Below are 16,059 nucleotides of genomic sequence, written 5' to 3' on the forward strand. Positions count from 1 at the left end.
GAAAATCATAAAACTAACCTCCTAGCATAATCGAGAAATGCACACAAGTGATTGCACTCTTATGTCATTCAAATTATTGAAATTGACAAAGATGCTAAATTAGGGAAAAACTTGTGGCTTGGGTATTTAATTTGAACTGATGCACCGAAATTGAATGGGACAAAAGGTGATTATAAGTTCTCCATAGGTGACATTGTGGAGAGTGGTTTCCATGAATGCACATTTATTGATCAGTATTTGGACCAGTGGGAATGGCACATGGACCCCAAGTTAATACAATATGAACTCAACAATGTGACCTCCACAATGTGAATACAATGTGGTAGTTTATTTACATTTTAATGAATGTAATTAATTAATTAATTAATTAATTCTTTCTCCCAGAATATTCATATCCTAATGCCCAAAACCTGTGAATGTGTTACTGTCTGTGGCAAAAGGGACTGCAGATGCAATTAAGTTAAGGATGCTAAAATGGGGAGATTATCCTGGGAAACCTGGGAAACCTGGGTGGGCCCAATGTAATTACAAAGGTCTTTACAAAGGAGGCAGGAGGGTGAGAGTCAGAGAAGGAGACTATGCGATGGGAGATATCAGAGTCCTGAGTCAAGGAATCCAGGGGAAGCTTCTTTTCAGTCTGTGCTTAATCTCATTTTTCCTAGGATGTATTTATTCTGTGGAGGAAGATTGCATCCATCCTTGAAGGCTGTGGGAAACATGATTTTGTTCTCATCTTAAAATGAACAGCACACTTTTGTTTATCTGTCTCCCCTTTTCCTCTTCCTGAAAAATAGCACTCCTTTCCTCATAGGCTTGTCATGAAGTTTCACCTTTGACCCTTGTTAAGGCAATACCAAATCAGATCCCCCCAAAGGTGGAATCAGATGTTTCCCAATTAGCCAAATACATTTTCTTCCTTGTGTTACTGGCATTCAGGAAAAGTCAGAATTGAATTTTTTTGGTGTGGCGATGGCTCCCGAAGGGTCAGCATTTGAAAAGAATATCTAATAATAACTAATGTGGTCCAAGCATAGGATCCAAACTCATTCTCTCTTCTATTTCGAATTCTGTCACCAACCTGTGCAGCCTGAAGCAAGTTTATTTTTTTTCTCTGCTTTTTATCACATTCTTTAAATAAGAATCATAGCATTAATTTGTTTAGTCTCCAATTTATTGAATGTACACATTACTGAAACCCTGGGAGCATGTACCCAGTCAACTGGCAAATTGCAAATTATAGAAGCTACAAGAACTCTAATTTAATACTAAAATGATCCCATCCAATGGCCTTAGGCAAAATTCTGACGAAAAGGCATTAAAGACCATCCCCGCCATCAACAGCAAAACGACTGTGATTCAGGTGATATAATTCCGCTCACCACTGCCTCCGCTTTCATCACTCTTCCCAGGCACTGGCCCTGATGCTTTAGAACACTTCAAGACTCAAGGTGCAGAGCCTCTGGTGATCTGAGATAATGTGCAGGAGAATAACTCTCTCCTGCTCCTGTTACATTCAATTAGAGGGGAACAAAAGCCAAACACACCTCCAGAGCCTCGGAGATGCTTTATTTTGTCTCTCTCCCTAGGACATAGCACAACTCCATGAGACTGGGTGAGGTTAAGGCAGAAAGATTAAGTACCACCCTCAGAGACACTCCTCTATTACAGGGTCTAAAGCCAAGATTCCTATGGATTAACAGTATTAGAATCTCCTGGAGAATAGTTAGAAATGCAAATTCGTGAGCTCTGCCCACACATACTGCATCAGAGAGTCTGGGAATAGGACCCAACAATCTGAATTTTAACCAGCCTGCTAGGTGATTTTGATGCTTCATACAGTTTGAGAATCATTGATTTAAACACTGCATGTCTGGGACTTCCCTGGGGGCCCAGTTGTTAAGACTACACTTGCAGTGAAGGGTTCGATCCCTGCTCAGGGAAGTTCTGCATGCTGTGCAGTGTGGTATGGCCAAAAATATAAAAATGGGTAGCGAAAACATAAACAGGTCATGCCTGGTTTCTTCTACCCTGGGAAGTACTCAGGGTAATAGGGTTATAGGGAGGGCTCCCCCACGGCCACTCCTCTAGAAACTCCAGTCAAATAGATTTATTTGACTTCAGTGGAAGGTAACACTTTGCCCCAAGCTGAGACTTTCTCAACATATAAAAGAAGTGAAGTCTTTGATTTGGTTTTTAATAAATGCTATCCCACTGTGAAAATGTCCTTGTTCTAGTTTTGGGGCAGCATAAAATTTTCAAACGTTGAAAAGAGATGTTTTGGAATAAATCTTTACTAAAAATATGTGGTGATGGGAAATGAGAGGTAGGTTGGCTGCAGGAGAGCTGTAAGAACCCTTCACTTGGTTACCTTCTGGGTCTTTCCCAACTACAAACACAAGGTCAGTAACTCATCAGCCAGCACCAGGCGCACCAGTGGGGCCATCCTCAGGGATCACTTGGATGGTCTGGACCACCAAAGGATCTGATCAGGGAAAAAAAAAAAAAAAAGGAACAGGGAAAGTGAAATTGGCAAGATGGAAAGACAGGAAGATAAAGAAAAAAGGAATGAGAATTGAAGAGAAAGAGGACATGCATTCTCAAACCTACTGGTTTTTGTTCCGTTTGAGAATTAGGAGCTGGTCACAGACTGTCTAGACCCTATTTGTAGATGTAAGAAAGGACTATGTTCCTGGAATTTGAAAACAAACATCTCTCAAGGATAAAGATGTCAACCACATGTGACTATCCCGCTGGGACCAGCCGCTTTCACCCATAGCTTCATGATCATAAATTCATACATTTTTAAAAGATCAATAATAGCAAGCTTTTGTATGGTGTGAATGACCTAGTAGAGGAGGGAAGTTGATTTCAGGAGAGAGAGGAAGAGAGAGAATTAAAAATTCTGGAGCTTTGTATTTAGTAAGCAAGAGGTGGTAGGATTTGGTCAAGTAGAAGAGTTGGCCTTTGCTCTATGAAAGGATATTTTCCCCCTAGAAGCAAGAGGAAAAGAAGTATACACGTGGTGATAATATGTAGAAGTTCCTTTCTTATTATGACTTTTTTTTTTTTTTTTTCCAGTGAAGTAGGAAGCAAGGTTCCGTGATTTTAGAATGAAGAAGGGACCAAAATGTTGGAATTTATTTACTTATTATTTATTTATTTATTTATTTTTGGCCACACCACGTGGCATGTGGGGTCTTGGTTCCCCAATCAGGGATTGCACTTGCCTTGCTCCCTGCATTGGAAGCCCAGGGCCTTAACCACTTAGCCATCAGGGAAGTCCTAAATGTTGGAATTTAAAGACAGAGGCTAATTTGTGCAGTAGATACTAGGAGTCAGAGATGCCTTTCAGAACCCTAGAGGGCAGTCTTTGCATAGACTAGTCAGTGAGGAGCTGTGGCATCCATGGTTATGAAAATGTACTGCTCAGGTTTCCTGCTGCTGAGAACGGACTGGTGGCCCCACTTCCAGATCCTCAATCATGTTTGCAAGAAAAGCCATGCTTCCCATGGACTGCACTCACCTAGTGATGGAGCATGGCAGAAGTAAAAGGAGGACTAGTGCAGATTCAATCCTGTGAGATGGGGGACTCCTCAACTGTGACTTTGGCTCAAGGACATGCTTCACTCAGGCCAGAACTTTCTTAGAACTGCCCTGCAGTCTAAGAAGCTTATTACATAACCTTCTTTCTTCCCTCTACCCCTTCACAGAGGTCAAGACTCTTCTCAGTCTGGATTCTATCTTTGTCTTCTCCAACTTCATCTTTTTTGTTTCACAGACATTTCTCCAATAAATCTCTTGCATATCTAATACTATTTTGGAGTCTGCTCTTTGGAAGTCTGAACTAATATATAAGTGGTACCAGGTGGTATGAGAAGCAGGTCATCAGTTGGGGTTTGGGCTGACTCACTCACATCCAAGCAGGCAAACAGAACCTCAATATGAGGGTTATTTAGGGCACAGATCCCTGGGTAGGGGAGATCCGGTGGAGAAGGAAATGACAATCCACTCCAGTATTCTTGCCTGGAAAATTTCATGGACAGAGGAGGCTCCATGGGGTTGCAAAGAGTTGGACATGACTAAACTCACACAAACACTAGGGCACAGATAGTCCCTGGCAGAATATGGTGAAATAAGTCAGACAGAGAAAGACAAATATTGTATAAGATATGTGAAATCTAAAAAAGCCAAATTCATGGAAATAAGAATAGAATGGTGGTTGGTAGGTGTTGAGGGGTGAGGGAAATGGGGCTATGTTGGTCAAAGCAGATAAATGCCCAACTCTAAGATGGATAAGTTCTGGAGATCTAACATACAGCATGCTGACTATAATTAACAACACTGTATTATATACTTGAAAGTTGCTAAGAGACTAGATCTTAAACATATCACCAGAAAAAGAATGGTAATTATGTGAGGGGATGAAAGGGTTAATTAACCTTATTGTGGTGATCATTTTATGATATACACCTACATCAAATTATCATGCTGTACACCTTAACTTAGATATATGTTTATAATATTTCAATAAGGCTGGAAAAAGTAATAGATTCACTCCGCAGATGAAAAGATCAGTGAACTTGAAGAAATAACAATAGAATATACCTGAAACCAAACTTGGAGAGAATAAAAGCTAAGCCAGAGAGAGAGAGAACAGTGCTATCGAACAATTTCCAGTAACCTAATATACATGCACCTGGAGTCCTTGAAGGAGATGAGGTGGGGGAGAGGGGAAGGAACAGAGAAACATTTGAAGATATATTAAAAAAAAAAAAAGAACAATAGTAGTCTCTGTAGAAAAATGGAAAAATAAAATCTAATACATCCAAACAATGAAATATTATTCACTGCTAAAAATAAATGCATTATTAAGTCATGAAAAGAAATTGAGGAACCCTAAATAGATATTAGGGGGGATCAGGATGGGGAACACATGTAAATCCATGGCTGATTCATGTCAATGTATGGCAAAAACCACTACAATATTGTAAAGTAATTAGCCTCCAACGAATAAAAAATAAATGAAAAAAAAAAAAAAAAGCTCAACATTCAGAAAACTAAGATCATCGCATCTGGTTTCATCACTTCATGGCAAACAGATGGGGAAACAATGGAAACAGTGGCTGACTTTATTATTTTGGGCTCCAAAATCACTGCAGATGGTGATTGCAGCCATGAAATTAAAAGACGCTTACTCCTTGGAAGGAAAGTGATGACCAACCTAGACAGCATATTAAAAAACAGAGACATTACTTTACCAACAAAGGTCTGTCTAGTCAGGGCTATGGTTTTTCCAGTGGTCATGTATGGATATGAGAGTTGGACTGTGAAGAAAGCTGAGTGCAGAAGAATTGATGGTTTTGAACTATGGTGTTGGAGAAGACTCTTGAGAGTCCCTTGGACTGCAAGGAGATCCAACCAGTCCATCCTAAAGGAGATCAGTCCTGGGTGTTCATTGGAAGGACTGATGCTGAAGCTGAAACTCCAGTACTTTGGCCACCTGATATGAAGAGCTGACTCATTTGAAAAGACCCTGATGCTGGGAGAGATTGAGGGCAGGAGGAGAAGGGGCTGACAGAGGATGAGATGGTTGGATGGCATCACCGACTCAATGGACGTGAGTCTGGGTAAATTGTGGGAGTTGGTGATGGACAGGGAGGCCTGGCGTGTTGTGGTTCACGGGGTCGCAAAGTGTCGGACACAACTGAGCAACTGAACTGAACTGAACTGAAATGGATATTAATTATGAAGTGAAAGAAATTAATCTGAAAAAGCTACATAGTCTATAGTTCCAGTTGTACGACATTCTGAAAAAGGCAAAATTATGGATGATCAGCAATTATCAGAGGTTGGGGGAGTATGGAGAATTTTTAGGGCAGTGAAACTATTCTGTATGATACTCTAACAGTAGATACATGTCACTGTACATTTGGAAAAACCCACAGAATGTATATTACCCCAAGTCAACCTTGATGCAAGTTAAGAACTTTGGGTGGTATAGATTCATCAATTGTAACAAATGTTATTACTCTGGAGCAGGCTGTTGACAGTGGGGGAGGCTGTACACGTCGGGGGGCTGGGATGCTGGGGTGACAAGAGGTATACAGGAACTTTGTGCTTTCTGTTCAATTTTGCTGTGAAACCTAAAACCCCTCTAAAAAGTAAAATCCATTAAAAAATAATGGTCAGAAAATTTTCCAAATTCATGAAAATTATTAACTTACAAATCTAAGAATTTTGATGAACTCCAAACAAAAGAAATATGAAGATAATTACACCAAAGCTTATAATAATGAAATTACTTAAAACCAGTGCTAATGAGAAAACATAGTAGCCAGGGGGGAACAGATGAATTAAACAGAGAAGAAAACTAAGCGTGATAGAAGGCGTCCTGTAGGAAACAATGAAATCCAGAAAGTAGTGGGGCAAAATTTTAATGCCCTGAAAGAAAATTGAAAACTTTCAACCTTAAATTCTATAATCATAAAAAAAATCTTTCAAAAATTCAGATAAAATAAATACTTTTTCAGACATACGAAAGCTGAAAGAATTCATCATTAGCTGACTGACCAGATCCAGTGCTGGCAGTAACATGGAGAAATTGGAGCTCTTCTGTATTATTAGTGGGAATGTGAAATGATGTTTTCCAAACACTTGGGAAACAGTTTGGCAGTTTCTTTACAAAGTTAATCATACACCTACCATGTTGTTTGTTGTTTAGTCACTAAGTCATGTCCAACTCTTTGCAACCCCATGGAATGCAGCATTCAAGGCTTCCCTGCCGAGGTCCATCCCTGGCTGGACCAGGAGTACCCAAGGGATGAGTGGCGTCGGCGAGGAAGAAGACAGACACACACACAGACAGTTGTGTAGAAGAGGTAGCTTTTTTTTTATTTTTAGGATAGCTCAGTTTTTATAGAATGAATGTTACCTCCCTCTTAAGTCACCACATATTACATCAGATATTGGTTTGTGCTTCTGTCAATATTTTTTTCCCCATGTTTTCCCCCTAAGCATTCATCTAGAACATTTCCGATTACAGAGTTTATACTTAAATGTCCCGTAGATAGTCTTCTTGCCTCAGTGGCCTAACATTCTCACTCTAACAAAAACAATGTTCAACAAGTCTCAGGTATAGTGTAAATTCTTTGGACAATAAAACAATACATGGGAAGGGTCACTGTAACATGTTTGACATTTCTGAAAATAGTACCATGAGAAAAACCTGATATTTTTCTTTACCTGAAACCACAAAATCTCAATTTACAATGATTAACTATTAAACAGCAAAAACACCTCTAAAGCAGCAAAATACCTCTATTAATAGTAAGATAATGGCAGTAAAGCTGGTTAATATGTCTTCTATTAAAATCCTATATACCCCTTTTTCTAATTTTACAAAAATACCCATAATATCCCATGTTGTTTAAAGAAAGGGAAACAATGAACAAATAGCAGCAAGGAAATAGCAATAGTGAAAACCCTTTCAACCAAGGAGCAAGTAAACTAAAGCAGTATATCTACTTCTAAATCTAAACACCTCTACTCTTTTCTATTCTATAACATTATAATCTTTTAAGCAAGCAGCCAAACTATACCTGTGGCCTTTTCTTTTATGACTTGATGTTTATGGTTGTGTCCTGAGCCAGAGCAATCTTGAGCATTTCCAAAAAGGCTTGGACTTTTCCAGCGAGGCCTTATTACTATATATTATCATTTCCAAAAATTAATAGAAAGCCCAACAACAGTAAGACAGTAGGAAGAAAGGGACATACCGGGCCCCTGGGACAACCTCGAGGGGAAGAGCTGCATTGCAGGTTCCTTTCTCATTCCGTGACCTTGTCCCCGGAACAACCTCGAGGGGAAGAGCTGCCTTGCAGGTTCCTTTCTCGTCCGGGCGGCTCCGGAGGGGACATATTGGGCCCCCGGGGCAGCCCCATGTGAGGAAGAGCTGCCTTGCAGGTTCCTCTCTCGTCCCATGACCTTGTCACGGACTGGGTGCATCCCGGCAGCTAGCAACACTTCCCTGTCCCTCACTGTCTCCCGGAGTTTGCTCGACTTCACGTCCATTGAGTTGGTGATGCTGTCTAACCATCTCATTCTCTGATGCCCCTGAAAAGAAGAGACATCACTTTGTCAGCAAAGGTCCATAAGTCAAAGCTATGGTTTTTCCAGCAGTCATGTACAGATGTGAGAGTTGGACCATAAATAAGGCTGAGCGCCAAAGCATTGATGCTTCTGAAATGTTGTCCTGGAGAAGACTCGTGAGAGTTCCTTGGACAGCAAGAAAATCAATCCAGGTAACCCTAAAGGAAATCAACCCTGAATATTCATTGGAAGTACTGATGCTAAAGCTGAAGCTCCAACATTTTGGCCACCTGATGTGAAGAGCCAACTCATTGGAAAAGACCCTGATGCTGGGAAAGAGTGAGGTCAGGAGGAGAAGGGGATGACAGAGGATGAGATGGTTAGATCATTAACTCAATGGACATGAGTTTGAGCTAACTCCGGGAGATAATGAAGGACAAGGAAGCCTGGCATGCTGCAGTCCATGGGGTTGCGAAGTCAGACACGACTTAGTGACAGAACAACAACAACTCAGCAAGAGGAGCAATTAGCCTTATAGCCATGGCTTCCCAATCCCCAACCTGAGGGAGGATACTCTGGCTGAGAGAAGAGCCTCTCTTAAGGCCACAAGAGACAGTAGCGTCATTAAGAACCATACCGTCATACAGGCTGGTGCCTCTCACTCCTACTTTGTTCTTTGGAGCAAAATGAATTGGTTTTTTCTCCAAGAGTCTGGTTTGATGAATATTCAGTGTGGCTGGATTGGGGTAAATGATCCTCAACCCCTTCCTCATTCCTCTAGTTAATCAAGCCATCTGGAAGAATTACGTGTCAATTCTTACATTTCAATTTATCGTCTTTGAACCTCCCATCAGTAGAGAAGTTGCAAGCTTGCTCCTTGAACAATTACCTCCATGGCCCCAAATGGCAATGCCAGCTTTTCATGTGTTCATGGCAAAAATATTGGAGTCATTGCTTATTCCTTTATTTCATATCTCACATCCCATCCATTAGCAAATATAGGTATTCGAAGCCTATCACTTCTTATTACCTCTGCTACTAATATCCTGGAGCAAGTTGCTATCCTTCCTCACCTCAAGAATGCTGCAATAGCCTTTCTACCATCTCTGACTCTACTGTTGCCACCCACTATTTCTTCTCAACACAGTGTCCAGAGTGCTCTGTTAAAAATGTAAGTCTTACTGTATTACTCCTCTGCACAAAATCCTCCAGTAGCTTCTCATATTATAATGGTCTACAAGACCCTACGAGGTTTTTTGCCTGAGTGATGATTACATAACTATTCACTATAATTTACAATATATATATAATAGTATGTAATATATATTATACATTTCTCTATTCATGTTTTATATTTTACAATAAAAAGAGCTTTTAAAAGAAAATTTAAAAAATCTAATAGGAATGTTGATAACAACATCAAATCTACGGAAATTTGTCTGGAAAGAGATCATCTAGAGTGGACCACAGCTCTGAAAAGTGGAGAGAAAGGATTAAATAAGGCATTAAAATGTAAACTGCAGAAAAAAAAAAAAGACTACAAGATTTTTTCTTTCTCCAACCCCATCATTTCTCTGACCATGCAGGCTCCATCTTCAGAATCTCTTGGGGTCTTTTCATCATTATTCCCAGTCCCACTTAATTACTTCTTCTTCTTCTCCTCTTCTTCCTCCTCCTCCACTCTCCCCACCTTCTTCTGGTTTCTAGTTTTTTGTCTCAACTCCTTCTACTCTTTGCTCACATATCCCCCTCAACAAGGAGACTTTATTTATCCTTTATTTAATATCGCAATTTCTTCTTCCCTAGCCTCATTGGAAAAGACCCTGATGCTGGGAAAGATTGAAGGCAGGAGGAGAAGGGGATGAGAGAGGATGAGGTGGTTGGATGGCATCACCGACTTGATGGACGTGAGTTTAAGCAAGCTCTGGGAGTTGGCGATGGACAGGGAAGCCTGGTGTGCTGCAGTCCATGGGGTCGCAAAGTCAGACACGACTGAGCGACTGAACTGAACTGAACTGAAGCCCTATTTCACCAGTCCTATCCTACCTTCAGGCTTCCCCGGTGGCTCAGCTGGTAAAGAATCTGCCTGCAGTGTGAGAGATCTGGGTTCAATCTCTGGGTTGGGTAGATTCCCTGGAGATGGGAACAGCTACTCACTCCAGTATTCTGGCCTGGAGAATTCCATGGACTGTGTAGTTCATGGGGTTGCAAAGAGTCGGACATGACTGAGCAACTTTCATTCATCCTCTCTTCCTCACTTTTTTCTCATGGCACTTCGTCCCAACTGATATTCCGTATACTAAATTACTTGCTTCATGTCTACTCTCTGCACCAGAATGGAAGTGTCATGATGACAGAAACTTCGTTTTTTGCACTGCTGTGCCCACAGAAGTGGTGGTATCAAAATAAGCCCAGTGAATATTTTCTTGAATGATCTATTGAATTTTGCTAATGCTTGTTTAAGCGTAACTCCTCAGAAATATTTTCTCATCACAGAGAACCCTATGAAGGAATGTAGATCGGAAATATATCTCATGTTGGGGAAGTAATTCAACACAAATGCTATAACAGTATTGAAACCATAAGGATCTTTTCATGGAGATAACCAGCATCAGCATTTACACAGCTGAAAGTTGCCACTGGGGACAGTTTGACCTTGTGTCTGGAGAATGTACTCTTTGATGAGTTATTTCATGGAGCAATAGTTCAAGATCTCATTTCACCAAAGAGATAAATTTGTAAACAGTATCAGAAGTCAAAAGGAGAGGTGGTGAGGAAAATAAAGGCAGTACTTGACAAAAATGTCAGTTGGGTACAATAACTCTGTGATTATGAAATACGATAATAAACAATATACTGCCGCTTTGAATATCCTCAAAGAATAGATCTGTACAAGATGTTCTTTTCCTCTTTTGTTGTCATGTGCTAAAATAGCAGATTTTTTCCAATTACCTTGGAATGCAATGACGTGATGAGAGAATGTTTATCAGAGAAGTCCATTCATCTCTCACCTCCCCTACTTACCTTGGTCTTTTATTTCAGATACCCTTACCCAGTTGGGGTTGGTTTTCAGTCCCCTTTATTTTCATCCATTGCATCTGCTCCATTTTCCCTGGTGACTTCATGAGACTTTCAGTATGTCTTTTGCCACCATCCTGACTTGCTCATCTGTAGCAGTGCTCTTTGATGACTTTTCTGTGCCTAAGCTCCCATGTCGAGGTTTTAAGTTACTTCGTTGCTCAACACCAACATTTTCCCTCCTTTATCCTTTTTATTCAATTTTCCTTCCTACTCTTTTTTTTTTTTAATTTCATTTATTTATTTTTGTTTTGGGCTGTGCTGGGTCTTCGTTGCTGTGCAGGCTCTTCTCTGGTTGTGGCAGTGGGGATTGCTCTCTAGTTTGTGGTGCATGGACCTCTGATTACAGTGGGTTCTCTAGGGCACGTGGGCTGAGTGGTTACGGCTCCCGGGCTCTTGAGCACAGGCTCAATAGTTGTGGCACACCACTTTAGTTGCTCTGAGGCATACACTGAGCCACCAGGGAAGCCCATTTCCTACTCTTGATTCTTCAATTAACAATAGAGCCTAGCAAAGTCTTTGTAAAGGACATTGTTCATTGATCCTATGTCTTGGTCCTCTTACGCAGCTCAGGAAAGTGGATTTTTCTCTCCTCGCTGAGACTCTGCTCCTCATGTTACCCCTTCATCTCGTCCTGTCCTACTTCCTTCAGAGTTATTTTCATATTTTTTCCTCTCCCTTACCAATATTATCATTCTGTCTCATCAGTCTCATCATCTGTCTCTTTCTATACCCTCAAACATTCTCAACATTCCCAGGTGAAAAAATCAAAACAAACTAAAACTAAATGATCACAATCAAAATTGCACAAAATCCTGCTAATTCTTATAGCCTTTTTTCAACCCGTAATGTTTTGATGCAAAACTTCAGAGTGTAGACTTGCCCAATTTCTGTTTTCTATTTCTACTCATATGTTATGATCTATTTCTTCCTGAACAATTTGCCTCCAAGCTAGTCACAAGTATATCATCCATTACTTTCTATTATTCCGCTCCTAATTATTTAGCATCACCTTCTTTCTGCAAGGGTCTGTGTTAGGCAGTGTGGAGGCTGGATTAGACAATAAGCACACTAATTTACTCAAGATTGCATCTCAGTAGCAAGCTTAGGTTCTTTACTGAGTGCTGGTTAGAAAATGAGCAGAAAAAGGTAATTGGACATAAAAAGCAGGAGGTAAGGGAAATAAGAATTGTACATAGAAGTAGCACAAGAGACAAGCACTAACATTTAGTGAAGAAGGCCATAGTATAGTGAGAAGAGAATTCCCTGGTCAGATGAACTGGGTTAAAGTTTTGGTTTCCCCACTTAGTTCTGTGACTTTGGCCAAATTGCATACCTTTTTAAATTTGTTTTCTATAAAATGGAAAGAAAATTACTTACAGTCTCATCAAAATGTTGGCTTGAGGGTTTTTTAAAAAGTCCATGTAAAAAATTTAGTTCATTGCCTAGAACTTAATAAATTCTCAGTGAATGTCAATTATCTTTACTATCAAATGGCCTACCAAAGATACAGGTGACACTGTCAGAGATGAGAAGCGGGAAAAGATTAAAATTTAATTTTTCAAATATTCTTTTGTTTTAAGGAAGTTGAAATATTGTGTGTGTGTGTGATGCTACAAAGCTTATTTTAATATGATTTATGTCTGTAGTGCATATTGTCCACTGTATTCTTTATGCTTTTAAAGTTATATATTTTAAAATTTGTGGAAAAGACTGCTTTTAGAAAACAGGGAAATATTGATTTCCCTCTTCCTCTGTAGTAACAGAATTAGCTGGTTACATTGTAGTCTAGTTAAAAGACTACATTTCCCAAACTCCTTTGCAACTACATGTAACCAGATAACCAAGTTCTGGCCAAAGAGATGTTAAATACACGTGACATATGAAGGATCAAGGAGTCCTCCCCTTTTTCCATCTTGTTGCCTGGACCGTGGATATGAGAGCTGGAGCTCCAGCAAGCACACTGAATCATAAATCAGACCACAAGGCCTGGGAGGCATCAGGTACAAGAACCGAGGATCCCTGATGGCTGTGGAGTTGCTATTGTTTCCATTAACAGCCAACTTTTAAGATTCTTTTGTGAGAGAAATAAATTTCTATTTTCCTTAAGATGAGATTACTTTCTTGTTATTTTTGTTATGATTGTTACATGCTGACACAGACTACTTTTCAATTACCTTCCTTTGATAATCTACTTTAAGTTTCTCTATTTTACTTGCACTTCTTACTTAAGATTTTCTAAAACATACTCACAAAGTGTAGTAGGCACTCCAAATGGATTGAGTTACATTTCTATTTTCAGAAAAATTTCTTTTAATTAGTGTTTTAACATTCTACTAATTTGGTAGTGCTATCTCATTATCTTCTATTTTACATTAATCCATTCATTACCCTGGTAAGAAACAAACATGCAAATAATAGTTTTGCTAAGTGGGAAGGTAGACCAATGGATGGTTAATCATCCATTGGAGAGAATAGGGAAAGAGTAGCATTGTTAAGGGAGATTTAGAAAAATGTTGCTTTCTTCAAAGAGTAACTTGAAAATGGGCCAGTTATTCTAGTGTGGACTTGGCCATGAGAGGTGAGAAATATTGAAAAAGGTGTGTTTGTGTTCAGGTGCTTCAAGCACGATGTGGGAAGACGGTCTCCTTTAGAAGCGATTGTAGTGTATAAATAAGAGGCTGGCACAGAGAGAACATAGTAATCAAGATTTAATAAGCACAGGTCACAAAGGCAGGGTAAGTCATTGAGACTGAATTCGGAAGATGAACAACACAGACCTGTAGCCATGGAAACACAATGGGCCAAGGATAATTCTAAACCTCTGATCAGTTTTTGTTTAGTATTAAATGCCACTTGGAAAAGAAGGAAAATGAAGTGCTGAGGACACCCAGATGTACACTTCACAAACCTTTTTAAAGCCAAATAAGCAGAGAGTTATTGAATGTTTGCTGTGACTAAAGGCAGGTTCATATGCCAATACTTGCCTAATCAGACACAACAGAAGTGCCAGGACTAGCACAGCTTTCATTTTTTTTGTTAGTAAAAAGATAGAGAATCAAAGTTACTAAAGGCACCTGGCCAGATATGTGAAGTGATTGATAGAAATAAAACAATGTGACCATTTATAGACTGTTTAGTCTGTAACACTGTTACACTGAAAAAAGGGCCATAAATGTTATTAAATTTCAAGGTAATTCATTTCATTCAATTAACAACGTCTATTAACATCAATCAACATCTTTTGGCATCTTGTATGTACACAGGACTGCAGTTAGCAACCAACAGCCTGCTTGAGAGTTGTGATGGGGATAAAGTGCAGAGTCAGGAGGCATGTGAAGATGCCCTTTGGAAAATAAAATGCTTCTCACTGATGTCTTGGTACTCAAGCTCAATACTGCATAAAGAAAATCTCCCAGACTCTCATCACAATATGTTTATCCTTATTTTATACACAATTGCATTAAATCTGAATCTCTAAATACCAGGCACCTAGAAGATTAGAAGTAAAATCTAAGAAGGAACAAAACCCCTACAATGGTCATTTTGTCACTGGTAAGGATGACAAGAATGACTGTTGAGTCCATGAGTGTTGAATAACAACAGAGTAACAGACTGAAAAACATTTTTAAAAGGGATGATGAAAATTTTGAGGGTATAAATTGCACTGTCTGAATTTAGGTTTTGATGACTCTGTTTAACTCATCAGCCATCAAAGTATAATATAATAATATTATATGATATATAATAGAAAATAATGTCTTGGGTATGGCATAAGCCCTCTTGGAGGATGTTGCCATTAACCCCACCATGGAGCCGCCAGAACTTACACAGCTCTGGGGAAACAGACTCTTGGAGGGCACAAACAGAATCTTGTGCTCACAAGGACCCAGGAGGAAGGAGCAGTGACCCCACAAGAGACTGACCCAGACTTGCCTGTGAGTGTTCACGAGTCTCTGGTAGAGGCATGGGTGGGCGGTGGTCTGCTGCAGGGTTGGGGGCACTGAGTGTAGCAGTGCTTGCATGGGAGCATTTGAAGGAGATCGCCATCATCTTCATTACCTCCACCACAGTTTGGCCCCAGGTAAATAACAGGGAGGGAACACAGCCCCGCCCATTAACAGAAAATTGGATTAAAGAGTTAGTGAGTATGGCTCCGCCCACCAGAACAAGACCCAGTTTTCCCCTCAGTCTCTCCCATCAGGAAGCGTCCATAAGCTTTTTATCCTTATCCATCAGAGGGCAGACAGAATGAAAAACACAATCACAGAAAACTAACCAATCTGATCACATGGACCAGAGCCTTGTCTAACTCAATGAAATGATGAGCCATGCATGTAGGGCCACCCAAGACAGGCAAGTCATGGTGGAGAGTTCTGATAAAATGTGGTCCACTGGAGAAGGCAATGGCAAACCACTTCAGTATTCCTGCCCTGAGAACCCCATGAACAGCATGAAAAGGAAAAAAGATAGGACACTGAAAGATGAACTCCCCAGGTCCATAGGTGCCCAATATGTTACTGGAGATCAGTGGAGAAATAACTCCAGAAAGAATGAAGAGACGGAGGCAAAGCAAAAACAACATCCAGTTGTGGATGTGACTGGTGATGGAAGTAAAGTCTGATGCTGTAAAGAGCAATATTTCATAGGGACCTGGAATGTTAGGTCCATGAATCAAGGCAAATTGGAAGTGGTCAAACAGGAGATGGTAGGAGTGAATGTTGCCATTTCAGGAATCGGTGGACTAAAATGGACTGGAATGGGTGAATTTAACTCAGATGACCATTATATCTACTACTGTGGACAAGAATCCCTTAGAAGAAATGGAGTAGCCCTCATAATCAACAAAAGAGTCCAAAATGCAGTACTTGGATGCAATCTCAAAATTGACAG

Source organism: Dama dama, chromosome 18 (assembly GCF_033118175.1).
Source record: "Dama dama isolate Ldn47 chromosome 18, ASM3311817v1, whole genome shotgun sequence".
Classification (NCBI taxonomy): Eukaryota; Metazoa; Chordata; class Mammalia; order Artiodactyla; family Cervidae; genus Dama; species Dama dama.